General features: G+C 55.2%; 60 non-coding genes across 60 annotated transcripts; 48 read left to right on the forward strand and 12 right to left on the reverse strand.

The window, feature by feature from the left end:
- The first annotated feature begins 265 nt into the window (after positions 1-265).
- On the forward strand, positions 266-338 carry Trnam-cau. Its single transcript has one exon. It is a non-coding gene; the product is annotated as a tRNA-Met (tRNA).
- Positions 339-643: 305 nt separating this feature from the next.
- On the forward strand, positions 644-715 carry Trnae-uuc. Its single transcript has one exon. It is a non-coding gene; the product is annotated as a tRNA-Glu (tRNA).
- Positions 716-913: 198 nt separating this feature from the next.
- Trnai-aau lies at positions 914-987 on the forward strand. The gene has a single exon. It is a non-coding gene; the product is annotated as a tRNA-Ile (tRNA).
- Positions 988-1,556: 569 nt separating this feature from the next.
- Trnag-ucc lies at positions 1,557-1,628 on the reverse strand. The gene has a single exon. It is a non-coding gene; the product is annotated as a tRNA-Gly (tRNA).
- Positions 1,629-1,969: 341 nt separating this feature from the next.
- Trnag-gcc lies at positions 1,970-2,040 on the forward strand. Its single transcript has one exon. It is a non-coding gene; the product is annotated as a tRNA-Gly (tRNA).
- Positions 2,041-2,420: 380 nt separating this feature from the next.
- Positions 2,421-2,493, forward strand: Trnam-cau. The gene has a single exon. It is a non-coding gene; the product is annotated as a tRNA-Met (tRNA).
- A 305-nt stretch (positions 2,494-2,798) lies between these two features.
- Trnae-uuc lies at positions 2,799-2,870 on the forward strand. Its single transcript has one exon. It is a non-coding gene; the product is annotated as a tRNA-Glu (tRNA).
- Positions 2,871-3,068: 198 nt separating this feature from the next.
- On the forward strand, positions 3,069-3,142 carry Trnai-aau. The gene has a single exon. It is a non-coding gene; the product is annotated as a tRNA-Ile (tRNA).
- Positions 3,143-3,711: 569 nt separating this feature from the next.
- On the reverse strand, positions 3,712-3,783 carry Trnag-ucc. Its single transcript has one exon. It is a non-coding gene; the product is annotated as a tRNA-Gly (tRNA).
- Positions 3,784-4,124: 341 nt separating this feature from the next.
- On the forward strand, positions 4,125-4,195 carry Trnag-gcc. The gene has a single exon. It is a non-coding gene; the product is annotated as a tRNA-Gly (tRNA).
- A 380-nt stretch (positions 4,196-4,575) lies between these two features.
- On the forward strand, positions 4,576-4,648 carry Trnam-cau. The gene has a single exon. It is a non-coding gene; the product is annotated as a tRNA-Met (tRNA).
- A 305-nt stretch (positions 4,649-4,953) lies between these two features.
- Trnae-uuc lies at positions 4,954-5,025 on the forward strand. The gene has a single exon. It is a non-coding gene; the product is annotated as a tRNA-Glu (tRNA).
- Positions 5,026-5,223: 198 nt separating this feature from the next.
- On the forward strand, positions 5,224-5,297 carry Trnai-aau. Its single transcript has one exon. It is a non-coding gene; the product is annotated as a tRNA-Ile (tRNA).
- A 569-nt stretch (positions 5,298-5,866) lies between these two features.
- On the reverse strand, positions 5,867-5,938 carry Trnag-ucc. Its single transcript has one exon. It is a non-coding gene; the product is annotated as a tRNA-Gly (tRNA).
- Positions 5,939-6,279: 341 nt separating this feature from the next.
- Positions 6,280-6,350, forward strand: Trnag-gcc. The gene has a single exon. It is a non-coding gene; the product is annotated as a tRNA-Gly (tRNA).
- Positions 6,351-6,730: 380 nt separating this feature from the next.
- Trnam-cau lies at positions 6,731-6,803 on the forward strand. The gene has a single exon. It is a non-coding gene; the product is annotated as a tRNA-Met (tRNA).
- A 305-nt stretch (positions 6,804-7,108) lies between these two features.
- Positions 7,109-7,180, forward strand: Trnae-uuc. Its single transcript has one exon. It is a non-coding gene; the product is annotated as a tRNA-Glu (tRNA).
- A 198-nt stretch (positions 7,181-7,378) lies between these two features.
- On the forward strand, positions 7,379-7,452 carry Trnai-aau. Its single transcript has one exon. It is a non-coding gene; the product is annotated as a tRNA-Ile (tRNA).
- A 569-nt stretch (positions 7,453-8,021) lies between these two features.
- Trnag-ucc lies at positions 8,022-8,093 on the reverse strand. The gene has a single exon. It is a non-coding gene; the product is annotated as a tRNA-Gly (tRNA).
- Positions 8,094-8,434: 341 nt separating this feature from the next.
- Trnag-gcc lies at positions 8,435-8,505 on the forward strand. The gene has a single exon. It is a non-coding gene; the product is annotated as a tRNA-Gly (tRNA).
- Positions 8,506-8,885: 380 nt separating this feature from the next.
- Positions 8,886-8,958, forward strand: Trnam-cau. Its single transcript has one exon. It is a non-coding gene; the product is annotated as a tRNA-Met (tRNA).
- Positions 8,959-9,263: 305 nt separating this feature from the next.
- On the forward strand, positions 9,264-9,335 carry Trnae-uuc. The gene has a single exon. It is a non-coding gene; the product is annotated as a tRNA-Glu (tRNA).
- A 198-nt stretch (positions 9,336-9,533) lies between these two features.
- Trnai-aau lies at positions 9,534-9,607 on the forward strand. The gene has a single exon. It is a non-coding gene; the product is annotated as a tRNA-Ile (tRNA).
- A 569-nt stretch (positions 9,608-10,176) lies between these two features.
- Trnag-ucc lies at positions 10,177-10,248 on the reverse strand. The gene has a single exon. It is a non-coding gene; the product is annotated as a tRNA-Gly (tRNA).
- Positions 10,249-10,589: 341 nt separating this feature from the next.
- On the forward strand, positions 10,590-10,660 carry Trnag-gcc. The gene has a single exon. It is a non-coding gene; the product is annotated as a tRNA-Gly (tRNA).
- Positions 10,661-11,040: 380 nt separating this feature from the next.
- On the forward strand, positions 11,041-11,113 carry Trnam-cau. The gene has a single exon. It is a non-coding gene; the product is annotated as a tRNA-Met (tRNA).
- Positions 11,114-11,418: 305 nt separating this feature from the next.
- Positions 11,419-11,490, forward strand: Trnae-uuc. The gene has a single exon. It is a non-coding gene; the product is annotated as a tRNA-Glu (tRNA).
- Positions 11,491-11,688: 198 nt separating this feature from the next.
- On the forward strand, positions 11,689-11,762 carry Trnai-aau. Its single transcript has one exon. It is a non-coding gene; the product is annotated as a tRNA-Ile (tRNA).
- Positions 11,763-12,331: 569 nt separating this feature from the next.
- Trnag-ucc lies at positions 12,332-12,403 on the reverse strand. Its single transcript has one exon. It is a non-coding gene; the product is annotated as a tRNA-Gly (tRNA).
- A 341-nt stretch (positions 12,404-12,744) lies between these two features.
- Positions 12,745-12,815, forward strand: Trnag-gcc. Its single transcript has one exon. It is a non-coding gene; the product is annotated as a tRNA-Gly (tRNA).
- Positions 12,816-13,195: 380 nt separating this feature from the next.
- Positions 13,196-13,268, forward strand: Trnam-cau. Its single transcript has one exon. It is a non-coding gene; the product is annotated as a tRNA-Met (tRNA).
- Positions 13,269-13,573: 305 nt separating this feature from the next.
- Positions 13,574-13,645, forward strand: Trnae-uuc. Its single transcript has one exon. It is a non-coding gene; the product is annotated as a tRNA-Glu (tRNA).
- A 198-nt stretch (positions 13,646-13,843) lies between these two features.
- Positions 13,844-13,917, forward strand: Trnai-aau. Its single transcript has one exon. It is a non-coding gene; the product is annotated as a tRNA-Ile (tRNA).
- A 569-nt stretch (positions 13,918-14,486) lies between these two features.
- Trnag-ucc lies at positions 14,487-14,558 on the reverse strand. The gene has a single exon. It is a non-coding gene; the product is annotated as a tRNA-Gly (tRNA).
- A 341-nt stretch (positions 14,559-14,899) lies between these two features.
- On the forward strand, positions 14,900-14,970 carry Trnag-gcc. Its single transcript has one exon. It is a non-coding gene; the product is annotated as a tRNA-Gly (tRNA).
- Positions 14,971-15,350: 380 nt separating this feature from the next.
- On the forward strand, positions 15,351-15,423 carry Trnam-cau. Its single transcript has one exon. It is a non-coding gene; the product is annotated as a tRNA-Met (tRNA).
- Positions 15,424-15,728: 305 nt separating this feature from the next.
- Trnae-uuc lies at positions 15,729-15,800 on the forward strand. The gene has a single exon. It is a non-coding gene; the product is annotated as a tRNA-Glu (tRNA).
- A 198-nt stretch (positions 15,801-15,998) lies between these two features.
- Positions 15,999-16,072, forward strand: Trnai-aau. Its single transcript has one exon. It is a non-coding gene; the product is annotated as a tRNA-Ile (tRNA).
- A 569-nt stretch (positions 16,073-16,641) lies between these two features.
- On the reverse strand, positions 16,642-16,713 carry Trnag-ucc. The gene has a single exon. It is a non-coding gene; the product is annotated as a tRNA-Gly (tRNA).
- A 341-nt stretch (positions 16,714-17,054) lies between these two features.
- Trnag-gcc lies at positions 17,055-17,125 on the forward strand. The gene has a single exon. It is a non-coding gene; the product is annotated as a tRNA-Gly (tRNA).
- A 380-nt stretch (positions 17,126-17,505) lies between these two features.
- On the forward strand, positions 17,506-17,578 carry Trnam-cau. Its single transcript has one exon. It is a non-coding gene; the product is annotated as a tRNA-Met (tRNA).
- Positions 17,579-17,883: 305 nt separating this feature from the next.
- Positions 17,884-17,955, forward strand: Trnae-uuc. The gene has a single exon. It is a non-coding gene; the product is annotated as a tRNA-Glu (tRNA).
- A 198-nt stretch (positions 17,956-18,153) lies between these two features.
- Positions 18,154-18,227, forward strand: Trnai-aau. Its single transcript has one exon. It is a non-coding gene; the product is annotated as a tRNA-Ile (tRNA).
- A 569-nt stretch (positions 18,228-18,796) lies between these two features.
- Positions 18,797-18,868, reverse strand: Trnag-ucc. Its single transcript has one exon. It is a non-coding gene; the product is annotated as a tRNA-Gly (tRNA).
- A 341-nt stretch (positions 18,869-19,209) lies between these two features.
- On the forward strand, positions 19,210-19,280 carry Trnag-gcc. The gene has a single exon. It is a non-coding gene; the product is annotated as a tRNA-Gly (tRNA).
- Positions 19,281-19,660: 380 nt separating this feature from the next.
- Positions 19,661-19,733, forward strand: Trnam-cau. The gene has a single exon. It is a non-coding gene; the product is annotated as a tRNA-Met (tRNA).
- Positions 19,734-20,038: 305 nt separating this feature from the next.
- Positions 20,039-20,110, forward strand: Trnae-uuc. Its single transcript has one exon. It is a non-coding gene; the product is annotated as a tRNA-Glu (tRNA).
- A 198-nt stretch (positions 20,111-20,308) lies between these two features.
- Positions 20,309-20,382, forward strand: Trnai-aau. The gene has a single exon. It is a non-coding gene; the product is annotated as a tRNA-Ile (tRNA).
- A 569-nt stretch (positions 20,383-20,951) lies between these two features.
- Trnag-ucc lies at positions 20,952-21,023 on the reverse strand. Its single transcript has one exon. It is a non-coding gene; the product is annotated as a tRNA-Gly (tRNA).
- A 341-nt stretch (positions 21,024-21,364) lies between these two features.
- Trnag-gcc lies at positions 21,365-21,435 on the forward strand. Its single transcript has one exon. It is a non-coding gene; the product is annotated as a tRNA-Gly (tRNA).
- Positions 21,436-21,815: 380 nt separating this feature from the next.
- On the forward strand, positions 21,816-21,888 carry Trnam-cau. Its single transcript has one exon. It is a non-coding gene; the product is annotated as a tRNA-Met (tRNA).
- A 305-nt stretch (positions 21,889-22,193) lies between these two features.
- Positions 22,194-22,265, forward strand: Trnae-uuc. Its single transcript has one exon. It is a non-coding gene; the product is annotated as a tRNA-Glu (tRNA).
- A 198-nt stretch (positions 22,266-22,463) lies between these two features.
- Positions 22,464-22,537, forward strand: Trnai-aau. Its single transcript has one exon. It is a non-coding gene; the product is annotated as a tRNA-Ile (tRNA).
- Positions 22,538-23,106: 569 nt separating this feature from the next.
- Positions 23,107-23,178, reverse strand: Trnag-ucc. The gene has a single exon. It is a non-coding gene; the product is annotated as a tRNA-Gly (tRNA).
- A 341-nt stretch (positions 23,179-23,519) lies between these two features.
- Trnag-gcc lies at positions 23,520-23,590 on the forward strand. Its single transcript has one exon. It is a non-coding gene; the product is annotated as a tRNA-Gly (tRNA).
- A 380-nt stretch (positions 23,591-23,970) lies between these two features.
- On the forward strand, positions 23,971-24,043 carry Trnam-cau. Its single transcript has one exon. It is a non-coding gene; the product is annotated as a tRNA-Met (tRNA).
- A 305-nt stretch (positions 24,044-24,348) lies between these two features.
- Trnae-uuc lies at positions 24,349-24,420 on the forward strand. Its single transcript has one exon. It is a non-coding gene; the product is annotated as a tRNA-Glu (tRNA).
- A 198-nt stretch (positions 24,421-24,618) lies between these two features.
- On the forward strand, positions 24,619-24,692 carry Trnai-aau. The gene has a single exon. It is a non-coding gene; the product is annotated as a tRNA-Ile (tRNA).
- Positions 24,693-25,260: 568 nt separating this feature from the next.
- Positions 25,261-25,333, reverse strand: Trnag-ucc. The gene has a single exon. It is a non-coding gene; the product is annotated as a tRNA-Gly (tRNA).
- A 341-nt stretch (positions 25,334-25,674) lies between these two features.
- On the forward strand, positions 25,675-25,745 carry Trnag-gcc. Its single transcript has one exon. It is a non-coding gene; the product is annotated as a tRNA-Gly (tRNA).
- The last annotated feature ends 167 nt before the right edge of the window (positions 25,746-25,912 follow it).

Genomic DNA, 25,912 nt, shown 5'->3' on the forward strand with positions numbered 1-25,912 from the left:
GGTCCCCGCTAGGACGCCCGCATCATGTTCTACAGACTAGCGTCGGCCTGGCCTCACAAGTTGCTGGGTCCGGGTGCCTCCGAGGCACTGAACTTTAACGACAAGGAGTGCTGCCTATCGTTGCAACAGCTGCAGCAGCACCGCAATCAACTGGGCCGGCAGTGCACGTGTAGCAACAGAACACGTTATCCAGGAAGTACAGTGTCTCTACGTCTAATATTGGGTACGGTATTTACCTAGTTTCCGGGACAAGCGGTGCACCCGTGCCTCGGTAGCGCAGTAGGCAGCGCGTAAGTCTCATAATCTTAAGGTCGTGAGTTCGATCCTCACCCGGGGCATTTAGTTTTCTGTGACTGATGGTGGTGCTGTTGCTAAGGCGCCAACGTATTTCTTGTTTGTTATCCACAACGTTTCAACGCTTCAGCGGGAAAATGTTCACTTCCTGTTATTGCTACTTACAGCTTCCCTTTTCCTCTTCTCCCAGCAGAGCATGAAGCCAAAAGCATTGCTCTGCGACGTTTGAGGTGCGCGCCTTGCCAGTCAGTATGTGCAAAGATGTTCGCAAAGAGAGAGGGGCGCCGACGCGGCACTCGACGCGAAATGCGACAAGCGACCGTACGAACGGTCGAACGGAACGGCCACATCCGATGTGGTCTAGTGGCTAGGATACCTGGCTTTCACCCAGGAGGCCCGGGTTCGATTCCCGGTACCGGAACGGAATTTTTTCCACACGAATCGTGACAAGTTTGAGCTGTCCGAGCGGCCGTTTCCCGTCCTGCTCGCAATGTAGCTACTGTTTCGTGACCGTCAGCAGAATATAGACTAGGGAAGCAGACACACGACGACCATAGAAATGGTGTATGGCTTCATGCCACCTGTTTCCAGCGTAGGGCTGAGCAAACGCATCTGCCCAGGCCCGTTAGCTCAGTTGGTTAGAGCGTCGTGCTAATAACGCGAAGGTCGTGGGTTCGATCCCCCCACGGGCCACTACTCTTTTACTACTACGAAAAGGCAGCGCCGATTTCAGCTGGCGAGTGTGATGACCAAAAGATCATCACCCTGCGTGGAAGTTGATAGAGGATCCGAACCCGACTCGTCGGGAAGCGCTACAGCATTCACTCGGCAATGGCCATAATATCTTGAATACACTGGTTCTCAACCGATAAAGAGAAAATGAAAGAAAATGTCCGATTGCCGATGCGTACCAACTTTGGCCCTTGTTAGTACTTGGGCGGGTGAGCGCATGGGAACACAGGGCACTATTGGCACTTTTACTTCCTATTTTTGTTTCTCCTTTCTTTTCGGAGCTACAGCCCGATTCGGTCAGGGAGACGCCACCGTGAAATGAAGGGGGCGTGCTGTGTGTCCATCGCCTCGCCTCTCCTTACCTCTCTCAGTCGTTTCTCGTGCTTGTCGTTTTGATATAGGCCGATTTGAGAGCGTCAGCTCTCGCGTCAGCTGAGCAAAGTCGAGACAAGTCGAGACACACTAAGGGCTGGTATGCAGCGAGTAAGAGGGCGTGGCAAAAGTACTCATACGCGAAATTAAAAGCCTGCTGCGGCGGCCGGGAATCGAACCCGGATCAACTGCTTGGAAGGCAACTATGCTGACCATTACACCACCACCGCACAACCGAGCGCCCCGCCTCCGCGCTGTGTCGGCGTCCCGCCTGTCGGCAGCGGCCGAAGGTGATCATACCTGGCAGGCGCATTTCGAGGTAGGCTAGGGGAGCACATCCACACGCATTCGGACAGCGTATCCGCGCACATTTCGCATCCTTTGGCAAGAGTCGGCGCCGGCGACGCAAGAGTACGCAGAGGACCGCGTTCTGGCGGCATTTTTAAGCAGTGCAGTGCAGGATTCAGCGTCTGCAGCATCTTCTCCACAGAATGCTACGGCGCTTGACAGCAGTCCCACTTTCCCTTGAGACATCTGCTCGGGAAGCAGCGTGAGGTTACCGCTGGCCCGAGCATCGGTGGTTCAGTGGTAGAATGCTCGCCTGCCACGCGGGCGGCCCGGGTTCGATTCCCGGCCGATGCATCGTTTTGCTTTTCCCGCGATAATGCTGCCGCGTGGCTTGCGCGCTTGAGATGCACGATCCACAAGAATGTATGGCTGGGTTCCCTTGAGAAGAACCGAGAACGCAGCACTCGCGGGTCCCCGCTAGGACGCCCGCATCATGTTCTACAGACTAGCGTCGGCCTGGCCTCACAAGTTGCTGGGTCCGGGTGCCTCCGAGGCACTGAACTTTAACGACAAGGAGTGCTGCCTATCGTTGCAACAGCTGCAGCAGCACCGCAATCAACTGGGCCGGCAGTGCACGTGTAGCAACAGAACACGTTATCCAGGAAGTACAGTGTCTCTACGTCTAATATTGGGTACGGTATTTACCTAGTTTCCGGGACAAGCGGTGCACCCGTGCCTCGGTAGCGCAGTAGGCAGCGCGTAAGTCTCATAATCTTAAGGTCGTGAGTTCGATCCTCACCCGGGGCATTTAGTTTTCTGTGACTGATGGTGGTGCTGTTGCTAAGGCGCCAACGTATTTCTTGTTTGTTATCCACAACGTTTCAACGCTTCAGCGGGAAAATGTTCACTTCCTGTTATTGCTACTTACAGCTTCCCTTTTCCTCTTCTCCCAGCAGAGCATGAAGCCAAAAGCATTGCTCTGCGACGTTTGAGGTGCGCGCCTTGCCAGTCAGTATGTGCAAAGATGTTCGCAAAGAGAGAGGGGCGCCGACGCGGCACTCGACGCGAAATGCGACAAGCGACCGTACGAACGGTCGAACGGAACGGCCACATCCGATGTGGTCTAGTGGCTAGGATACCTGGCTTTCACCCAGGAGGCCCGGGTTCGATTCCCGGTACCGGAACGGAATTTTTTCCACACGAATCGTGACAAGTTTGAGCTGTCCGAGCGGCCGTTTCCCGTCCTGCTCGCAATGTAGCTACTGTTTCGTGACCGTCAGCAGAATATAGACTAGGGAAGCAGACACACGACGACCATAGAAATGGTGTATGGCTTCATGCCACCTGTTTCCAGCGTAGGGCTGAGCAAACGCATCTGCCCAGGCCCGTTAGCTCAGTTGGTTAGAGCGTCGTGCTAATAACGCGAAGGTCGTGGGTTCGATCCCCCCACGGGCCACTACTCTTTTACTACTACGAAAAGGCAGCGCCGATTTCAGCTGGCGAGTGTGATGACCAAAAGATCATCACCCTGCGTGGAAGTTGATAGAGGATCCGAACCCGACTCGTCGGGAAGCGCTACAGCATTCACTCGGCAATGGCCATAATATCTTGAATACACTGGTTCTCAACCGATAAAGAGAAAATGAAAGAAAATGTCCGATTGCCGATGCGTACCAACTTTGGCCCTTGTTAGTACTTGGGCGGGTGAGCGCATGGGAACACAGGGCACTATTGGCACTTTTACTTCCTATTTTTGTTTCTCCTTTCTTTTCGGAGCTACAGCCCGATTCGGTCAGGGAGACGCCACCGTGAAATGAAGGGGGCGTGCTGTGTGTCCATCGCCTCGCCTCTCCTTACCTCTCTCAGTCGTTTCTCGTGCTTGTCGTTTTGATATAGGCCGATTTGAGAGCGTCAGCTCTCGCGTCAGCTGAGCAAAGTCGAGACAAGTCGAGACACACTAAGGGCTGGTATGCAGCGAGTAAGAGGGCGTGGCAAAAGTACTCATACGCGAAATTAAAAGCCTGCTGCGGCGGCCGGGAATCGAACCCGGATCAACTGCTTGGAAGGCAACTATGCTGACCATTACACCACCACCGCACAACCGAGCGCCCCGCCTCCGCGCTGTGTCGGCGTCCCGCCTGTCGGCAGCGGCCGAAGGTGATCATACCTGGCAGGCGCATTTCGAGGTAGGCTAGGGGAGCACATCCACACGCATTCGGACAGCGTATCCGCGCACATTTCGCATCCTTTGGCAAGAGTCGGCGCCGGCGACGCAAGAGTACGCAGAGGACCGCGTTCTGGCGGCATTTTTAAGCAGTGCAGTGCAGGATTCAGCGTCTGCAGCATCTTCTCCACAGAATGCTACGGCGCTTGACAGCAGTCCCACTTTCCCTTGAGACATCTGCTCGGGAAGCAGCGTGAGGTTACCGCTGGCCCGAGCATCGGTGGTTCAGTGGTAGAATGCTCGCCTGCCACGCGGGCGGCCCGGGTTCGATTCCCGGCCGATGCATCGTTTTGCTTTTCCCGCGATAATGCTGCCGCGTGGCTTGCGCGCTTGAGATGCACGATCCACAAGAATGTATGGCTGGGTTCCCTTGAGAAGAACCGAGAACGCAGCACTCGCGGGTCCCCGCTAGGACGCCCGCATCATGTTCTACAGACTAGCGTCGGCCTGGCCTCACAAGTTGCTGGGTCCGGGTGCCTCCGAGGCACTGAACTTTAACGACAAGGAGTGCTGCCTATCGTTGCAACAGCTGCAGCAGCACCGCAATCAACTGGGCCGGCAGTGCACGTGTAGCAACAGAACACGTTATCCAGGAAGTACAGTGTCTCTACGTCTAATATTGGGTACGGTATTTACCTAGTTTCCGGGACAAGCGGTGCACCCGTGCCTCGGTAGCGCAGTAGGCAGCGCGTAAGTCTCATAATCTTAAGGTCGTGAGTTCGACCCTCACCCGGGGCATTTAGTTTTCTGTGACTGATGGTGGTGCTGTTGCTAAGGCGCCAACGTATTTCTTGTTTGTTATCCACAACGTTTCAACGCTTCAGCGGGAAAATGTTCACTTCCTGTTATTGCTACTTACAGCTTCCCTTTTCCTCTTCTCCCAGCAGAGCATGAAGCCAAAAGCATTGCTCTGCGACGTTTGAGGTGCGCGCCTTGCCAGTCAGTATGTGCAAAGATGTTCGCAAAGAGAGAGGGGCGCCGACGCGGCACTCGACGCGAAATGCGACAAGCGACCGTACGAACGGTCGAACGGAACGGCCACATCCGATGTGGTCTAGTGGCTAGGATACCTGGCTTTCACCCAGGAGGCCCGGGTTCGATTCCCGGTACCGGAACGGAATTTTTTCCACACGAATCGTGACAAGTTTGAGCTGTCCGAGCGGCCGTTTCCCGTCCTGCTCGCAATGTAGCTACTGTTTCGTGACCGTCAGCAGAATATAGACTAGGGAAGCAGACACACGACGACCATAGAAATGGTGTATGGCTTCATGCCACCTGTTTCCAGCGTAGGGCTGAGCAAACGCATCTGCCCAGGCCCGTTAGCTCAGTTGGTTAGAGCGTCGTGCTAATAACGCGAAGGTCGTGGGTTCGATCCCCCCACGGGCCACTACTCTTTTACTACTACGAAAAGGCAGCGCCGATTTCAGCTGGCGAGTGTGATGACCAAAAGATCATCACCCTGCGTGGAAGTTGATAGAGGATCCGAACCCGACTCGTCGGGAAGCGCTACAGCATTCACTCGGCAATGGCCATAATATCTTGAATACACTGGTTCTCAACCGATAAAGAGAAAATGAAAGAAAATGTCCGATTGCCGATGCGTACCAACTTTGGCCCTTGTTAGTACTTGGGCGGGTGAGCGCATGGGAACACAGGGCACTATTGGCACTTTTACTTCCTATTTTTGTTTCTCCTTTCTTTTCGGAGCTACAGCCCGATTCGGTCAGGGAGACGCCACCGTGAAATGAAGGGGGCGTGCTGTGTGTCCATCGCCTCGCCTCTCCTTACCTCTCTCAGTCGTTTCTCGTGCTTGTCGTTTTGATATAGGCCGATTTGAGAGCGTCAGCTCTCGCGTCAGCTGAGCAAAGTCGAGACAAGTCGAGACACACTAAGGGCTGGTATGCAGCGAGTAAGAGGGCGTGGCAAAAGTACTCATACGCGAAATTAAAAGCCTGCTGCGGCGGCCGGGAATCGAACCCGGATCAACTGCTTGGAAGGCAACTATGCTGACCATTACACCACCACCGCACAACCGAGCGCCCCGCCTCCGCGCTGTGTCGGCGTCCCGCCTGTCGGCAGCGGCCGAAGGTGATCATACCTGGCAGGCGCATTTCGAGGTAGGCTAGGGGAGCACATCCACACGCATTCGGACAGCGTATCCGCGCACATTTCGCATCCTTTGGCAAGAGTCGGCGCCGGCGACGCAAGAGTACGCAGAGGACCGCGTTCTGGCGGCATTTTTAAGCAGTGCAGTGCAGGATTCAGCGTCTGCAGCATCTTCTCCACAGAATGCTACGGCGCTTGACAGCAGTCCCACTTTCCCTTGAGACATCTGCTCGGGAAGCAGCGTGAGGTTACCGCTGGCCCGAGCATCGGTGGTTCAGTGGTAGAATGCTCGCCTGCCACGCGGGCGGCCCGGGTTCGATTCCCGGCCGATGCATCGTTTTGCTTTTCCCGCGATAATGCTGCCGCGTGGCTTGCGCGCTTGAGATGCACGATCCACAAGAATGTATGGCTGGGTTCCCTTGAGAAGAACCGAGAACGCAGCACTCGCGGGTCCCCGCTAGGACGCCCGCATCATGTTCTACAGACTAGCGTCGGCCTGGCCTCACAAGTTGCTGGGTCCGGGTGCCTCCGAGGCACTGAACTTTAACGACAAGGAGTGCTGCCTATCGTTGCAACAGCTGCAGCAGCACCGCAATCAACTGGGCCGGCAGTGCACGTGTAGCAACAGAACACGTTATCCAGGAAGTACAGTGTCTCTACGTCTAATATTGGGTACGGTATTTACCTAGTTTCCGGGACAAGCGGTGCACCCGTGCCTCGGTAGCGCAGTAGGCAGCGCGTAAGTCTCATAATCTTAAGGTCGTGAGTTCGATCCTCACCCGGGGCATTTAGTTTTCTGTGACTGATGGTGGTGCTGTTGCTAAGGCGCCAACGTATTTCTTGTTTGTTATCCACAACGTTTCAACGCTTCAGCGGGAAAATGTTCACTTCCTGTTATTGCTACTTACAGCTTCCCTTTTCCTCTTCTCCCAGCAGAGCATGAAGCCAAAAGCATTGCTCTGCGACGTTTGAGGTGCGCGCCTTGCCAGTCAGTATGTGCAAAGATGTTCGCAAAGAGAGAGGGGCGCCGACGCGGCACTCGACGCGAAATGCGACAAGCGACCGTACGAACGGTCGAACGGAACGGCCACATCCGATGTGGTCTAGTGGCTAGGATACCTGGCTTTCACCCAGGAGGCCCGGGTTCGATTCCCGGTACCGGAACGGAATTTTTTCCACACGAATCGTGACAAGTTTGAGCTGTCCGAGCGGCCGTTTCCCGTCCTGCTCGCAATGTAGCTACTGTTTCGTGACCGTCAGCAGAATATAGACTAGGGAAGCAGACACACGACGACCATAGAAATGGTGTATGGCTTCATGCCACCTGTTTCCAGCGTAGGGCTGAGCAAACGCATCTGCCCAGGCCCGTTAGCTCAGTTGGTTAGAGCGTCGTGCTAATAACGCGAAGGTCGTGGGTTCGATCCCCCCACGGGCCACTACTCTTTTACTACTACGAAAAGGCAGCGCCGATTTCAGCTGGCGAGTGTGATGACCAAAAGATCATCACCCTGCGTGGAAGTTGATAGAGGATCCGAACCCGACTCGTCGGGAAGCGCTACAGCATTCACTCGGCAATGGCCATAATATCTTGAATACACTGGTTCTCAACCGATAAAGAGAAAATGAAAGAAAATGTCCGATTGCCGATGCGTACCAACTTTGGCCCTTGTTAGTACTTGGGCGGGTGAGCGCATGGGAACACAGGGCACTATTGGCACTTTTACTTCCTATTTTTGTTTCTCCTTTCTTTTCGGAGCTACAGCCCGATTCGGTCAGGGAGACGCCACCGTGAAATGAAGGGGGCGTGCTGTGTGTCCATCGCCTCGCCTCTCCTTACCTCTCTCAGTCGTTTCTCGTGCTTGTCGTTTTGATATAGGCCGATTTGAGAGCGTCAGCTCTCGCGTCAGCTGAGCAAAGTCGAGACAAGTCGAGACACACTAAGGGCTGGTATGCAGCGAGTAAGAGGGCGTGGCAAAAGTACTCATACGCGAAATTAAAAGCCTGCTGCGGCGGCCGGGAATCGAACCCGGATCAACTGCTTGGAAGGCAACTATGCTGACCATTACACCACCACCGCACAACCGAGCGCCCCGCCTCCGCGCTGTGTCGGCGTCCCGCCTGTCGGCAGCGGCCGAAGGTGATCATACCTGGCAGGCGCATTTCGAGGTAGGCTAGGGGAGCACATCCACACGCATTCGGACAGCGTATCCGCGCACATTTCGCATCCTTTGGCAAGAGTCGGCGCCGGCGACGCAAGAGTACGCAGAGGACCGCGTTCTGGCGGCATTTTTAAGCAGTGCAGTGCAGGATTCAGCGTCTGCAGCATCTTCTCCACAGAATGCTACGGCGCTTGACAGCAGTCCCACTTTCCCTTGAGACATCTGCTCGGGAAGCAGCGTGAGGTTACCGCTGGCCCGAGCATCGGTGGTTCAGTGGTAGAATGCTCGCCTGCCACGCGGGCGGCCCGGGTTCGATTCCCGGCCGATGCATCGTTTTGCTTTTCCCGCGATAATGCTGCCGCGTGGCTTGCGCGCTTGAGATGCACGATCCACAAGAATGTATGGCTGGGTTCCCTTGAGAAGAACCGAGAACGCAGCACTCGCGGGTCCCCGCTAGGACGCCCGCATCATGTTCTACAGACTAGCGTCGGCCTGGCCTCACAAGTTGCTGGGTCCGGGTGCCTCCGAGGCACTGAACTTTAACGACAAGGAGTGCTGCCTATCGTTGCAACAGCTGCAGCAGCACCGCAATCAACTGGGCCGGCAGTGCACGTGTAGCAACAGAACACGTTATCCAGGAAGTACAGTGTCTCTACGTCTAATATTGGGTACGGTATTTACCTAGTTTCCGGGACAAGCGGTGCACCCGTGCCTCGGTAGCGCAGTAGGCAGCGCGTAAGTCTCATAATCTTAAGGTCGTGAGTTCGATCCTCACCCGGGGCATTTAGTTTTCTGTGACTGATGGTGGTGCTGTTGCTAAGGCGCCAACGTATTTCTTGTTTGTTATCCACAACGTTTCAACGCTTCAGCGGGAAAATGTTCACTTCCTGTTATTGCTACTTACAGCTTCCCTTTTCCTCTTCTCCCAGCAGAGCATGAAGCCAAAAGCATTGCTCTGCGACGTTTGAGGTGCGCGCCTTGCCAGTCAGTATGTGCAAAGATGTTCGCAAAGAGAGAGGGGCGCCGACGCGGCACTCGACGCGAAATGCGACAAGCGACCGTACGAACGGTCGAACGGAACGGCCACATCCGATGTGGTCTAGTGGCTAGGATACCTGGCTTTCACCCAGGAGGCCCGGGTTCGATTCCCGGTACCGGAACGGAATTTTTTCCACACGAATCGTGACAAGTTTGAGCTGTCCGAGCGGCCGTTTCCCGTCCTGCTCGCAATGTAGCTACTGTTTCGTGACCGTCAGCAGAATATAGACTAGGGAAGCAGACACACGACGACCATAGAAATGGTGTATGGCTTCATGCCACCTGTTTCCAGCGTAGGGCTGAGCAAACGCATCTGCCCAGGCCCGTTAGCTCAGTTGGTTAGAGCGTCGTGCTAATAACGCGAAGGTCGTGGGTTCGATCCCCCCACGGGCCACTACTCTTTTACTACTACGAAAAGGCAGCGCCGATTTCAGCTGGCGAGTGTGATGACCAAAAGATCATCACCCTGCGTGGAAGTTGATAGAGGATCCGAACCCGACTCGTCGGGAAGCGCTACAGCATTCACTCGGCAATGGCCATAATATCTTGAATACACTGGTTCTCAACCGATAAAGAGAAAATGAAAGAAAATGTCCGATTGCCGATGCGTACCAACTTTGGCCCTTGTTAGTACTTGGGCGGGTGAGCGCATGGGAACACAGGGCACTATTGGCACTTTTACTTCCTATTTTTGTTTCTCCTTTCTTTTCGGAGCTACAGCCCGATTCGGTCAGGGAGACGCCACCGTGAAATGAAGGGGGCGTGCTGTGTGTCCATCGCCTCGCCTCTCCTTACCTCTCTCAGTCGTTTCTCGTGCTTGTCGTTTTGATATAGGCCGATTTGAGAGCGTCAGCTCTCGCGTCAGCTGAGCAAAGTCGAGACAAGTCGAGACACACTAAGGGCTGGTATGCAGCGAGTAAGAGGGCGTGGCAAAAGTACTCATACGCGAAATTAAAAGCCTGCTGCGGCGGCCGGGAATCGAACCCGGATCAACTGCTTGGAAGGCAACTATGCTGACCATTACACCACCACCGCACAACCGAGCGCCCCGCCTCCGCGCTGTGTCGGCGTCCCGCCTGTCGGCAGCGGCCGAAGGTGATCATACCTGGCAGGCGCATTTCGAGGTAGGCTAGGGGAGCACATCCACACGCATTCGGACAGCGTATCCGCGCACATTTCGCATCCTTTGGCAAGAGTCGGCGCCGGCGACGCAAGAGTACGCAGAGGACCGCGTTCTGGCGGCATTTTTAAGCAGTGCAGTGCAGGATTCAGCGTCTGCAGCATCTTCTCCACAGAATGCTACGGCGCTTGACAGCAGTCCCACTTTCCCTTGAGACATCTGCTCGGGAAGCAGCGTGAGGTTACCGCTGGCCCGAGCATCGGTGGTTCAGTGGTAGAATGCTCGCCTGCCACGCGGGCGGCCCGGGTTCGATTCCCGGCCGATGCATCGTTTTGCTTTTCCCGCGATAATGCTGCCGCGTGGCTTGCGCGCTTGAGATGCACGATCTACAAGAATGTATGGCTGGGTTCCCTTGAGAAGAACCGAGAACGCAGCACTCGCGGGTCCCCGCTAGGACGCCCGCATCATGTTCTACAGACTAGCGTCGGCCTGGCCTCACAAGTTGCTGGGTCCGGGTGCCTCCGAGGCACTGAACTTTAACGACAAGGAGTGCTGCCTATCGTTGCAACAGCTGCAGCAGCACCGCAATCAACTGGGCCGGCAGTGCACGTGTAGCAACAGAACACGTTATCCAGGAAGTACAGTGTCTCTACGTCTAATATTGGGTACGGTATTTACCTAGTTTCCGGGACAAGCGGTGCACCCGTGCCTCGGTAGCGCAGTAGGCAGCGCGTAAGTCTCATAATCTTAAGGTCGTGAGTTCGATCCTCACCCGGGGCATTTAGTTTTCTGTGACTGATGGTGGTGCTGTTGCTAAGGCGCCAACGTATTTCTTGTTTGTTATCCACAACGTTTCAACGCTTCAGCGGGAAAATGTTCACTTCCTGTTATTGCTACTTACAGCTTCCCTTTTCCTCTTCTCCCAGCAGAGCATGAAGCCAAAAGCATTGCTCTGCGACGTTTGAGGTGCGCGCCTTGCCAGTCAGTATGTGCAAAGATGTTCGCAAAGAGAGAGGGGCGCCGACGCGGCACTCGACGCGAAATGCGACAAGCGACCGTACGAACGGTCGAACGGAACGGCCACATCCGATGTGGTCTAGTGGCTAGGATACCTGGCTTTCACCCAGGAGGCCCGGGTTCGATTCCCGGTACCGGAACGGAATTTTTTCCACACGAATCGTGACAAGTTTGAGCTGTCCGAGCGGCCGTTTCCCGTCCTGCTCGCAATGTAGCTACTGTTTCGTGACCGTCAGCAGAATATAGACTAGGGAAGCAGACACACGACGACCATAGAAATGGTGTATGGCTTCATGCCACCTGTTTCCAGCGTAGGGCTGAGCAAACGCATCTGCCCAGGCCCGTTAGCTCAGTTGGTTAGAGCGTCGTGCTAATAACGCGAAGGTCGTGGGTTCGATCCCCCCACGGGCCACTACTCTTTTACTACTACGAAAAGGCAGCGCCGATTTCAGCTGGCGAGTGTGATGACCAAAAGATCATCACCCTGCGTGGAAGTTGATAGAGGATCCGAACCCGACTCGTCGGGAAGCGCTACAGCATTCACTCGGCAATGGCCATAATATCTTGAATACACTGGTTCTCAACCGATAAAGAGAAAATGAAAGAAAATGTCCGATTGCCGATGCGTACCAACTTTGGCCCTTGTTAGTACTTGGGCGGGTGAGCGCATGGGAACACAGGGCACTATTGGCACTTTTACTTCCTATTTTTGTTTCTCCTTTCTTTTCGGAGCTACAGCCCGATTCGGTCAGGGAGACGCCACCGTGAAATGAAGGGGGCGTGCTGTGTGTCCATCGCCTCGCCTCTCCTTACCTCTCTCAGTCGTTTCTCGTGCTTGTCGTTTTGATATAGGCCGATTTGAGAGCGTCAGCTCTCGCGTCAGCTGAGCAAAGTCGAGACAAGTCGAGACACACTAAGGGCTGGTATGCAGCGAGTAAGAGGGCGTGGCAAAAGTACTCATACGCGAAATTAAAAGCCTGCTGCGGCGGCCGGGAATCGAACCCGGATCAACTGCTTGGAAGGCAACTATGCTGACCATTACACCACCACCGCACAACCGAGCGCCCCGCCTCCGCGCTGTGTCGGCGTCCCGCCTGTCGGCAGCGGCCGAAGGTGATCATACCTGGCAGGCGCATTTCGAGGTAGGCTAGGGGAGCACATCCACACGCATTCGGACAGCGTATCCGCGCACATTTCGCATCCTTTGGCAAGAGTCGGCGCCGGCGACGCAAGAGTACGCAGAGGACCGCGTTCTGGCGGCATTTTTAAGCAGTGCAGTGCAGGATTCAGCGTCTGCAGCATCTTCTCCACAGAATGCTACGGCGCTTGACAGCAGTCCCACTTTCCCTTGAGACATCTGCTCGGGAAGCAGCGTGAGGTTACCGCTGGCCCGAGCATCGGTGGTTCAGTGGTAGAATGCTCGCCTGCCACGCGGGCGGCCCGGGTTCGATTCCCGGCCGATGCATCGTTTTGCTTTTCCCGCGATAATGCTGCCGCGTGGCTTGCGCGCTTGAGATGCACGATCCACAAGAATGTATGGCTGGGTTCCCTTGAGAAGAACCGAGAACGCAGCACTCGCGGGTCCCCGCTAGGACGCCCGCATCATGTTCTACAGACTAGCGTCGGCCTGGCCTCACAAGTTGCTGGGTCCGGGTGCCTCCGAGGCACTGAACTTTAACGACAAGGAGTGCTGCCTATCGTTGCAACAGCTGCAGCAGCACCGCAATCAACTGGGCCGGCAGTGCACGTGTAGCAACAGAACACGTTATCCAGGAAGTACAGTGTCTCTACGTCTAATATTGGGTACGGTATTTACCTAGTTTCCGGGACAAGCGGTGCACCCGTGCCTCGGTAGCGCAGTAGGCAGCGCGTAAGTCTCATAATCTTAAGGTCGTGAGTTCGATCCTCACCCGGGGCATTTAGTTTTCTGTGACTGATGGTGGTGCTGTTGCTAAGGCGCCAACGTATTTCTTGTTTGTTATCCACAACGTTTCAACGCTTCAGCGGGAAAATGTTCACTTCCTGTTATTGCTACTTACAGCTTCCCTTTTCCTCTTCTCCCAGCAGAGCATGAAGCCAAAAGCATTGCTCTGCGACGTTTGAGGTGCGCGCCTTGCCAGTCAGTATGTGCAAAGATGTTCGCAAAGAGAGAGGGGCGCCGACGCGGCACTCGACGCGAAATGCGACAAGCGACCGTACGAACGGTCGAACGGAACGGCCACATCCGATGTGGTCTAGTGGCTAGGATACCTGGCTTTCACCCAGGAGGCCCGGGTTCGATTCCCGGTACCGGAACGGAATTTTTTCCACACGAATCGTGACAAGTTTGAGCTGTCCGAGCGGCCGTTTCCCGTCCTGCTCGCAATGTAGCTACTGTTTCGTGACCGTCAGCAGAATATAGACTAGGGAAGCAGACACACGACGACCATAGAAATGGTGTATGGCTTCATGCCACCTGTTTCCAGCGTAGGGCTGAGCAAACGCATCTGCCCAGGCCCGTTAGCTCAGTTGGTTAGAGCGTCGTGCTAATAACGCGAAGGTCGTGGGTTCGATCCCCCCACGGGCCACTACTCTTTTACTACTACGAAAAGGCAGCGCCGATTTCAGCTGGCGAGTGTGATGACCAAAAGATCATCACCCTGCGTGGAAGTTGATAGAGGATCCGAACCCGACTCGTCGGGAAGCGCTACAGCATTCACTCGGCAATGGCCATAATATCTTGAATACACTGGTTCTCAACCGATAAAGAGAAAATGAAAGAAAATGTCCGATTGCCGATGCGTACCAACTTTGGCCCTTGTTAGTACTTGGGCGGGTGAGCGCATGGGAACACAGGGCACTATTGGCACTTTTACTTCCTATTTTTGTTTCTCCTTTCTTTTCGGAGCTACAGCCCGATTCGGTCAGGGAGACGCCACCGTGAAATGAAGGGGGCGTGCTGTGTGTCCATCGCCTCGCCTCTCCTTACCTCTCTCAGTCGTTTCTCGTGCTTGTCGTTTTGATATAGGCCGATTTGAGAGCGTCAGCTCTCGCGTCAGCTGAGCAAAGTCGAGACAAGTCGAGACACACTAAGGGCTGGTATGCAGCGAGTAAGAGGGCGTGGCAAAAGTACTCATACGCGAAATTAAAAGCCTGCTGCGGCGGCCGGGAATCGAACCCGGATCAACTGCTTGGAAGGCAACTATGCTGACCATTACACCACCACCGCACAACCGAGCGCCCCGCCTCCGCGCTGTGTCGGCGTCCCGCCTGTCGGCAGCGGCCGAAGGTGATCATACCTGGCAGGCGCATTTCGAGGTAGGCTAGGGGAGCACATCCACACGCATTCGGACAGCGTATCCGCGCACATTTCGCATCCTTTGGCAAGAGTCGGCGCCGGCGACGCAAGAGTACGCAGAGGACCGCGTTCTGGCGGCATTTTTAAGCAGTGCAGTGCAGGATTCAGCGTCTGCAGCATCTTCTCCACAGAATGCTACGGCGCTTGACAGCAGTCCCACTTTCCCTTGAGACATCTGCTCGGGAAGCAGCGTGAGGTTACCGCTGGCCCGAGCATCGGTGGTTCAGTGGTAGAATGCTCGCCTGCCACGCGGGCGGCCCGGGTTCGATTCCCGGCCGATGCATCGTTTTGCTTTTCCCGCGATAATGCTGCCGCGTGGCTTGCGCGCTTGAGATGCACGATCCACAAGAATGTATGGCTGGGTTCCCTTGAGAAGAACCGAGAACGCAGCACTCGCGGGTCCCCGCTAGGACGCCCGCATCATGTTCTACAGACTAGCGTCGGCCTGGCCTCACAAGTTGCTGGGTCCGGGTGCCTCCGAGGCACTGAACTTTAACGACAAGGAGTGCTGCCTATCGTTGCAACAGCTGCAGCAGCACCGCAATCAACTGGGCCGGCAGTGCACGTGTAGCAACAGAACACGTTATCCAGGAAGTACAGTGTCTCTACGTCTAATATTGGGTACGGTATTTACCTAGTTTCCGGGACAAGCGGTGCACCCGTGCCTCGGTAGCGCAGTAGGCAGCGCGTAAGTCTCATAATCTTAAGGTCGTGAGTTCGATCCTCACCCGGGGCATTTAGTTTTCTGTGACTGATGGTGGTGCTGTTGCTAAGGCGCCAACGTATTTCTTGTTTGTTATCCACAACGTTTCAACGCTTCAGCGGGAAAATGTTCACTTCCTGTTATTGCTACTTACAGCTTCCCTTTTCCTCTTCTCCCAGCAGAGCATGAAGCCAAAAGCATTGCTCTGCGACGTTTGAGGTGCGCGCCTTGCCAGTCAGTATGTGCAAAGATGTTCGCAAAGAGAGAGGGGCGCCGACGCGGCACTCGACGCGAAATGCGACAAGCGACCGTACGAACGGTCGAACGGAACGGCCACATCCGATGTGGTCTAGTGGCTAGGATACCTGGCTTTCACCCAGGAGGCCCGGGTTCGATTCCCGGTACCGGAACGGAATTTTTTCCACACGAATCGTGACAAGTTTGAGCTGTCCGAGCGGCCGTTTCCCGTCCTGCTCGCAATGTAGCTACTGTTTCGTGACCGTCAGCAGAATATAGACTAGGGAAGCAGACACACGACGACCATAGAAATGGTGTATGGCTTCATGCCACCTGTTTCCAGCGTAGGGCTGAGCAAACGCATCTGCCCAGGCCCGTTAGCTCAGTTGGTTAGAGCGTCGTGCTAATAACGCGAAGGTCGTGGGTTCGATCCCCCCACGGGCCACTACTCTTTTACTACTACGAAAAGGCAGCGCCGATTTCAGCTGGCGAGTGTGATGACCAAAAGATCATCACCCTGCGTGGAAGTTGATAGAGGATCCGAACCCGACTCGTCGGGAAGCGCTACAGCATTCACTCGGCAATGGCCATAATATCTTGAATACACTGGTTCTCAACCGATAAAGAGAAAATGAAAGAAAATGTCCGATTGCCGATGCGTACCAACTTTGGCCCTTGTTAGTACTTGGGCGGGTGAGCGCATGGGAACACAGGGCACTATTGGCACTTTTACTTCCTATTTTTGTTTCTCCTTTCTTTTCGGAGCTACAGCCCGATTCGGTCAGGGAGACGCCACCGTGAAATGAAGGGGGCGTGCTGTGTGTCCATCGCCTCGCCTCTCCTTACCTCTCTCAGTCGTTTCTCGTGCTTGTCGTTTTGATATAGGCCGATTTGAGAGCGTCAGCTCTCGCGTCAGCTGAGCAAAGTCGAGACAAGTCGAGACACACTAAGGGCTGGTATGCAGCGAGTAAGAGGGCGTGGCAAAAGTACTCATACGCGAAATTAAAAGCCTGCTGCGGCGGCCGGGAATCGAACCCGGATCAACTGCTTGGAAGGCAACTATGCTGACCATTACACCACCACCGCACAACCGAGCGCCCCGCCTCCGCGCTGTGTCGGCGTCCCGCCTGTCGGCAGCGGCCGAAGGTGATCATACCTGGCAGGCGCATTTCGAGGTAGGCTAGGGGAGCACATCCACACGCATTCGGACAGCGTATCCGCGCACATTTCGCATCCTTTGGCAAGAGTCGGCGCCGGCGACGCAAGAGTACGCAGAGGACCGCGTTCTGGCGGCATTTTTAAGCAGTGCAGTGCAGGATTCAGCGTCTGCAGCATCTTCTCCACAGAATGCTACGGCGCTTGACAGCAGTCCCACTTTCCCTTGAGACATCTGCTCGGGAAGCAGCGTGAGGTTACCGCTGGCCCGAGCATCGGTGGTTCAGTGGTAGAATGCTCGCCTGCCACGCGGGCGGCCCGGGTTCGATTCCCGGCCGATGCATCGTTTTGCTTTTCCCGCGATAATGCTGCCGCGTGGCTTGCGCGCTTGAGATGCACGATCCACAAGAATGTATGGCTGGGTTCCCTTGAGAAGAACCGAGAACGCAGCACTCGCGGGTCCCCGCTAGGACGCCCGCATCATGTTCTACAGACTAGCGTCGGCCTGGCCTCACAAGTTGCTGGGTCCGGGTGCCTCCGAGGCACTGAACTTTAACGACAAGGAGTGCTGCCTATCGTTGCAACAGCTGCAGCAGCACCGCAATCAACTGGGCCGGCAGTGCACGTGTAGCAACAGAACACGTTATCCAGGAAGTACAGTGTCTCTACGTCTAATATTGGGTACGGTATTTACCTAGTTTCCGGGACAAGCGGTGCACCCGTGCCTCGGTAGCGCAGTAGGCAGCGCGTAAGTCTCATAATCTTAAGGTCGTGAGTTCGATCCTCACCCGGGGCATTTAGTTTTCTGTGACTGATGGTGGTGCTGTTGCTAAGGCGCCAACGTATTTCTTGTTTGTTATCCACAACGTTTCAACGCTTCAGCGGGAAAATGTTCACTTCCTGTTATTGCTACTTACAGCTTCCCTTTTCCTCTTCTCCCAGCAGAGCATGAAGCCAAAAGCATTGCTCTGCGACGTTTGAGGTGCGCGCCTTGCCAGTCAGTATGTGCAAAGATGTTCGCAAAGAGAGAGGGGCGCCGACGCGGCACTCGACGCGAAATGCGACAAGCGACCGTACGAACGGTCGAACGGAACGGCCACATCCGATGTGGTCTAGTGGCTAGGATACCTGGCTTTCACCCAGGAGGCCCGGGTTCGATTCCCGGTACCGGAACGGAATTTTTTCCACACGAATCGTGACAAGTTTGAGCTGTCCGAGCGGCCGTTTCCCGTCCTGCTCGCAATGTAGCTACTGTTTCGTGACCGTCAGCAGAATATAGACTAGGGAAGCAGACACACGACGACCATAGAAATGGTGTATGGCTTCATGCCACCTGTTTCCAGCGTAGGGCTGAGCAAACGCATCTGCCCAGGCCCGTTAGCTCAGTTGGTTAGAGCGTCGTGCTAATAACGCGAAGGTCGTGGGTTCGATCCCCCCACGGGCCACTACTCTTTTACTACTACGAAAAGGCAGCGCCGATTTCAGCTGGCGAGTGTGATGACCAAAAGATCATCACCCTGCGTGGAAGTTGATAGAGGATCCGAACCCGACTCGTCGGGAAGCGCTACAGCATTCACTCGGCAATGGCCATAATATCTTGAATACACTGGTTCTCAACCGATAAAGAGAAAATGAAAGAAAATGTCCGATTGCCGATGCGTACCAACTTTGGCCCTTGTTAGTACTTGGGCGGGTGAGCGCATGGGAACACAGGGCACTATTGGCACTTTTACTTCCTATTTTTGTTTCTCCTTTCTTTTCGGAGCTACAGCCCGATTCGGTCAGGGAGACGCCACCGTGAAATGAAGGGGGCGTGCTGTGTGTCCATCGCCTCGCCTCTCCTTACCTCTCTCAGTCGTTTCTCGTGCTTGTCGTTTTGATATAGGCCGATTTGAGAGCGTCAGCTCTCGCGTCAGCTGAGCAAAGTCGAGACAAGTCGAGACACACTAAGGGCTGGTATGCAGCGAGTAAGAGGGCGTGGCAAAAGTACTCATACGCGAAATTAAAAGCCTGCTGCGGCGGCCGGGAATCGAACCCGGATCAACTGCTTGGAAGGCAACTATGCTGACCATTACACCACCACCGCACAACCGAGCGCCCCGCCTCCGCGCTGTGTCGGCGTCCCGCCTGTCGGCAGCGGCCGAAGGTGATCATACCTGGCAGGCGCATTTCGAGGTAGGCTAGGGGAGCACATCCACACGCATTCGGACAGCGTATCCGCGCACATTTCGCATCCTTTGGCAAGAGTCGGCGCCGGCGACGCAAGAGTACGCAGAGGACCGCGTTCTGGCGGCATTTTTAAGCAGTGCAGTGCAGGATTCAGCGTCTGCAGCATCTTCTCCACAGAATGCTACGGCGCTTGACAGCAGTCCCACTTTCCCTTGAGACATCTGCTCGGGAAGCAGCGTGAGGTTACCGCTGGCCCGAGCATCGGTGGTTCAGTGGTAGAATGCTCGCCTGCCACGCGGGCGGCCCGGGTTCGATTCCCGGCCGATGCATCGTTTTGCTTTTCCCGCGATAATGCTGCCGCGTGGCTTGCGCGCTTGAGATGCACGATCCACAAGAATGTATGGCTGGGTTCCCTTGAGAAGAACCGAGAACGCAGCACTCGCGGGTCCCCGCTAGGACGCCCGCATCATGTTCTACAGACTAGCGTCGGCCTGGCCTCACAAGTTGCTGGGTCCGGGTGCCTCCGAGGCACTGAACTTTAACGACAAGGAGTGCTGCCTATCGTTGCAACAGCTGCAGCAGCACCGCAATCAACTGGGCCGGCAGTGCACGTGTAGCAACAGAACACGTTATCCAGGAAGTACAGTGTCTCTACGTCTAATATTGGGTACGGTATTTACCTAGTTTCCGGGACAAGCGGTGCACCCGTGCCTCGGTAGCGCAGTAGGCAGCGCGTAAGTCTCATAATCTTAAGGTCGTGAGTTCGATCCTCACCCGGGGCATTTAGTTTTCTGTGACTGATGGTGGTGCTGTTGCTAAGGCGCCAACGTATTTCTTGTTTGTTATCCACAACGTTTCAACGCTTCAGCGGGAAAATGTTCACTTCCTGTTATTGCTACTTACAGCTTCCCTTTTCCTCTTCTCCCAGCAGAGCATGAAGCCAAAAGCATTGCTCTGCGACGTTTGAGGTGCGCGCCTTGCCAGTCAGTATGTGCAAAGATGTTCGCAAAGAGAGAGGGGCGCCGACGCGGCACTCGACGCGAAATGCGACAAGCGACCGTACGAACGGTCGAACGGAACGGCCACATCCGATGTGGTCTAGTGGCTAGGATACCTGGCTTTCACCCAGGAGGCCCGGGTTCGATTCCCGGTACCGGAACGGAATTTTTTCCACACGAATCGTGACAAGTTTGAGCTGTCCGAGCGGCCGTTTCCCGTCCTGCTCGCAATGTAGCTACTGTTTCGTGACCGTCAGCAGAATATAGACTAGGGAAGCAGACACACGACGACCATAGAAATGGTGTATGGCTTCATGCCACCTGTTTCCAGCGTAGGGCTGAGCAAACGCATCTGCCCAGGCCCGTTAGCTCAGTTGGTTAGAGCGTCGTGCTAATAACGCGAAGGTCGTGGGTTCGATCCCCCCACGGGCCACTACTCTTTTACTACTACGAAAAGGCAGCGCCGATTTCAGCTGGCGAGTGTGATGACCAAAAGATCATCACCCTGCGTGGAAGTTGATAGAGGATCCGAACCCGACTCGTCGGGAAGCGCTACAGCATTCACTCGGCAATGGCCATAATATCTTGAATACACTGGTTCTCAACCGATAAAGAGAAAATGAAAGAAAATGTCCGATTGCCGATGCGTACCAACTTTGGCCCTTGTTAGTACTTGGGCGGGTGAGCGCATGGGAACACAGGGCACTATTGGCACTTTTACTTCCTATTTTTGTTTCTCCTTTCTTTTCGGAGCTACAGCCCGATTCGGTCAGGGAGACGCCACCGTGAAATGAAGGGGGCGTGCTGTGTGTCCATCGCCTCGCCTCTCCTTACCTCTCTCAGTCGTTTCTCGTGCTTGTCGTTTTGATATAGGCCGATTTGAGAGCGTCAGCTCTCGCGTCAGCTGAGCAAAGTCGAGACAAGTCGAGACACACTAAGGGCTGGTATGCAGCGAGTAAGAGGGCGTGGCAAAAGTACTCATACGCGAAATTAAAAGCCTGCTGCGGCGGCCGGGAATCGAACCCGGATCAACTGCTTGGAAGGCAACTATGCTGACCATTACACCACCACCGCACAACCGAGCGCCCCGCCTCCGCGCTGTGTCGGCGTCCCGCCTGTCGGCAGCGGCCGAAGGTGATCATACCTGGCAGGCGCATTTCGAGGTAGGCTAGGGGAGCACATCCACACGCATTCGGACAGCGTATCCGCGCACATTTCGCATCCTTTGGCAAGAGTCGGCGCCGGCGACGCAAGAGTACGCAGAGGACCGCGTTCTGGCGGCATTTTTAAGCAGTGCAGTGCAGGATTCAGCGTCTGCAGCATCTTCTCCACAGAATGCTACGGCGCTTGACAGCAGTCCCACTTTCCCTTGAGACATCTGCTCGGGAAGCAGCGTGAGGTTACCGCTGGCCCGAGCATCGGTGGTTCAGTGGTAGAATGCTCGCCTGCCACGCGGGCGGCCCGGGTTCGATTCCCGGCCGATGCATCGTTTTGCTTTTCCCGCGATAATGCTGCCGCGTGGCTTGCGCGCTTGAGATGCACGATCCACAAGAATGTATGGCTGGGTTCCCTTGAGAAGAACCGAGAACGCAGCACTCGCGGGTCCCCGCTAGGACGCCCGCATCATGTTCTACAGACTAGCGTCGGCCTGGCCTCACAAGTTGCTGGGTCCGGGTGCCTCCGAGGCACTGAACTTTAACGACAAGGAGTGCTGCCTATCGTTGCAACAGCTGCAGCAGCACCGCAATCAACTGGGCCGGCAGTGCACGTGTAGCAACAGAACACGTTATCCAGGAAGTACAGTGTCTCTACGTCTAATATTGGGTACGGTATTTACCTAGTTTCCGGGACAAGCGGTGCACCCGTGCCTCGGTAGCGCAGTAGGCAGCGCGTAAGTCTCATAATCTTAAGGTCGTGAGTTCGATCCTCACCCGGGGCATTTAGTTTTCTGTGACTGATGGTGGTGCTGTTGCTAAGGCGCCAACGTATTTCTTGTTTGTTATCCACAACGTTTCAACGCTTCAGCGGGAAAATGTTCACTTCCTGTTATTGCTACTTACAGCTTCCCTTTTCCTCTTCTCCCAGCAGAGCATGAAGCCAAAAGCATTGCTCTGCGACGTTTGAGGTGCGCGCCTTGCCAGTCAGTATGTGCAAAGATGTTCGCAAAGAGAGAGGGGCGCCGACGCGGCACTCGACGCGAAATGCGACAAGCGACCGTACGAACGGTCGAACGGAACGGCCACATCCGATGTGGTCTAGTGGCTAGGATACCTGGCTTTCACCCAGGAGGCCCGGGTTCGATTCCCGGTACCGGAACGGAATTTTTTCCACACGAATCGTGACAAGTTTGAGCTGTCCGAGCGGCCGTTTCCCGTCCTGCTCGCAATGTAGCTACTGTTTCGTGACCGTCAGCAGAATATAGACTAGGGAAGCAGACACACGACGACCATAGAAATGGTGTATGGCTTCATGCCACCTGTTTCCAGCGTAGGGCTGAGCAAACGCATCTGCCCAGGCCCGTTAGCTCAGTTGGTTAGAGCGTCGTGCTAATAACGCGAAGGTCGTGGGTTCGATCCCCCCACGGGCCACTACTCTTTTACTACTACGAAAAGGCAGCGCCGATTTCAGCTGGCGAGTGTGATGACCAAAAGATCATCACCCTGCGTGGAAGTTGATAGAGGATCCGAACCCGACTCGTCGGGAAGCGCTACAGCATTCACTCGGCAATGGCCATAATATCTTGAATACACTGGTTCTCAACCGATAAAGAGAAAATGAAAGAAAATGTCCGATTGCCGATGCGTACCAACTTTGGCCCTTGTTAGTACTTGGGCGGGTGAGCGCATGGGAACACAGGGCACTATTGGCACTTTTACTTCCTATTTTTGTTTCTCCTTTCTTTTCGGAGCTACAGCCCGATTCGGTCAGGGAGACGCCACCGTGAAATGAAGGGGGCGTGCTGTGTGTCCATCGCCTCGCCTCTCCTTACCTCTCTCAGTCGTTTCTCGTGCTTGTCGTTTTGATATAGGCCGATTTGAGAGCGTCAGCTCTCGCGTCAGCTGAGCAAAGTCGAGACAAGTCGAGACACACTAAGGGCTGGTATGCAGCGAGTAAGAGGGCGTGGCAAAAGTACTCATACGCGAAATTAAAAGCCTGCTGCGGCGGCCGGGAATCGAACCCGGATCAACTGCTTGGAAGGCAACTATGCTGACCATTACACCACCACCGCACAACCGAGCGCCCCGCCTCCGCGCTGTGTCGGCGTCCCGCCTGTCGGCAGCGGCCGAAGGTGATCATACCTGGCAGGCGCATTTCGAGGTAGGCTAGGGGAGCACATCCACACGCATTCGGACAGCGTATCCGCGCACATTTCGCATCCTTTGGCAAGAGTCGGCGCCGGCGACGCAAGAGTACGCAGAGGACCGCGTTCTGGCGGCATTTTTAAGCAGTGCAGTGCAGGATTCAGCGTCTGCAGCATCTTCTCCACAGAATGCTACGGCGCTTGACAGCAGTCCCACTTTCCCTTGAGACATCTGCTCGGGAAGCAGCGTGAGGTTACCGCTGGCCCGAGCATCGGTGGTTCAGTGGTAGAATGCTCGCCTGCCACGCGGGCGGCCCGGGTTCGATTCCCGGCCGATGCATCGTTTTGCTTTTCCCGCGATAATGCTGCCGCGTGGCTTGCGCGCTTGAGATGCACGATCCACAAGAATGTATGGCTGGGTTCCCTTGAGAAGAACCGAGAACGCAGCACTCGCGGGTCCCCGCTAGGACGCCCGCATCATGTTCTACAGACTAGCGTCGGCCTGGCCTCACAAGTTGCTGGGTCCGGGTGCCTCCGAGGCACTGAACTTTAACGACAAGGAGTGCTGCCTATCGTTGCAACAGCTGCAGCAGCACCGCAATCAACTGGGCCGGCAGTGCACGTGTAGCAACAGAACACGTTATCCAGGAAGTACAGTGTCTCTACGTCTAATATTGGGTACGGTATTTACCTAGTTTCCGGGACAAGCGGTGCACCCGTGCCTCGGTAGCGCAGTAGGCAGCGCGTAAGTCTCATAATCTTAAGGTCGTGAGTTCGATCCTCACCCGGGGCATTTAGTTTTCTGTGACTGATGGTGGTGCTGTTGCTAAGGCGCCAACGTATTTCTTGTTTGTTATCCACAACGTTTCAACGCTTCAGCGGGAAAATGTTCACTTCCTGTTATTGCTACTTACAGCTTCCCTTTTCCTCTTCTCCCAGCAGAGCATGAAGCCAAAAGCATTGCTCTGCGACGTTTGAGGTGCGCGCCTTGCCAGTCAGTATGTGCAAAGATGTTCGCAAAGAGAGAGGGGCGCCGACGCGGCACTCGACGCGAAATGCGACAAGCGACCGTACGAACGGTCGAACGGAACGGCCACATCCGATGTGGTCTAGTGGCTAGGATACCTGGCTTTCACCCAGGAGGCCCGGGTTCGATTCCCGGTACCGGAACGGAATTTTTTCCACACGAATCGTGACAAGTTTGAGCTGTCCGAGCGGCCGTTTCCCGTCCTGCTCGCAATGTAGCTACTGTTTCGTGACCGTCAGCAGAATATAGACTAGGGAAGCAGACACACGACGACCATAGAAATGGTGTATGGCTTCATGCCACCTGTTTCCAGCGTAGGGCTGAGCAAACGCATCTGCCCAGGCCCGTTAGCTCAGTTGGTTAGAGCGTCGTGCTAATAACGCGAAGGTCGTGGGTTCGATCCCCCCACGGGCCACTACTCTTTTACTACTACGAAAAGGCAGCGCCGATTTCAGCTGGCGAGTGTGATGACCAAAAGATCATCACCCTGCGTGGAAGTTGATAGAGGATCCGAACCCGACTCGTCGGGAAGCGCTACAGCATTCACTCGGCAATGGCCATAATATCTTGAATACACTGGTTCTCAACCGATAAAGAGAAAATGAAAGAAAATGTCCGATTGCCGATGCGTACCAACTTTGGCCCTTGTTAGTACTTGGGCGGGTGAGCGCATGGAACACAGGGCACTATTGGCACTTTTACTTCCTATTTTTGTTTCTCCTTTCTTTTCGGAGCTACAGCCCGATTCGGTCAGGGAGACGCCACCGTGAAATGAAGGGGGCGTGCTGTGTGTCCATCGCCTCGCCTCTCCTTACCTCTCTCAGTCGTTTCTCGTGCTTGTCGTTTTGATATAGGCCGATTTGAGAGCGTCAGCTCTCGCGTCAGCTGAGCAAAGTCGAGACAAGTCGAGACACACTAAGGGCTGGTATGCAGCGAGTAAGAGGGCGTGGCAAAAGTACTCATACGCGAAATTAAAAGCCTGCTGCGGCGGCCGGGGAATCGAACCCGGATCAACTGCTTGGAAGGCAACTATGCTGACCATTACACCACCACCGCACAACCGAGCGCCCCGCCTCCGCGCTGTGTCGGCGTCCCGCCTGTCGGCAGCGGCCGAAGGTGATCATACCTGGCAGGCGCATTTCGAGGTAGGCTAGGGGAGCACATCCACACGCATTCGGACAGCGTATCCGCGCACATTTCGCATCCTTTGGCAAGAGTCGGCGCCGGCGACGCAAGAGTACGCAGAGGACCGCGTTCTGGCGGCATTTTTAAGCAGTGCAGTGCAGGATTCAGCGTCTGCAGCATCTTCTCCACAGAATGCTACGGCGCTTGACAGCAGTCCCACTTTCCCTTGAGACATCTGCTCGGGAAGCAGCGTGAGGTTACCGCTGGCCCGAGCATCGGTGGTTCAGTGGTAGAATGCTCGCCTGCCACGCGGGCGGCCCGGGTTCGATTCCCGGCCGATGCATCGTTTTGCTTTTCCCGCGATAATGCTGCCGCGTGGCTTGCGCGCTTGAGATGCACGATCCACAAGAATGTATGGCTGGGTTCCCTTGAGAAGAACCGAGAACGCAGCACTCGCGGGTCCCCGCTAGGACGCCCGCATCATGTTCTACAGACTAGCGTCGGCCTGGC

This window comes from Schistocerca americana, unplaced genomic scaffold (assembly GCF_021461395.2).
Source record: "Schistocerca americana isolate TAMUIC-IGC-003095 unplaced genomic scaffold, iqSchAmer2.1 HiC_scaffold_570, whole genome shotgun sequence".
NCBI classification, from domain to species: domain Eukaryota; kingdom Metazoa; phylum Arthropoda; class Insecta; order Orthoptera; family Acrididae; genus Schistocerca; species Schistocerca americana.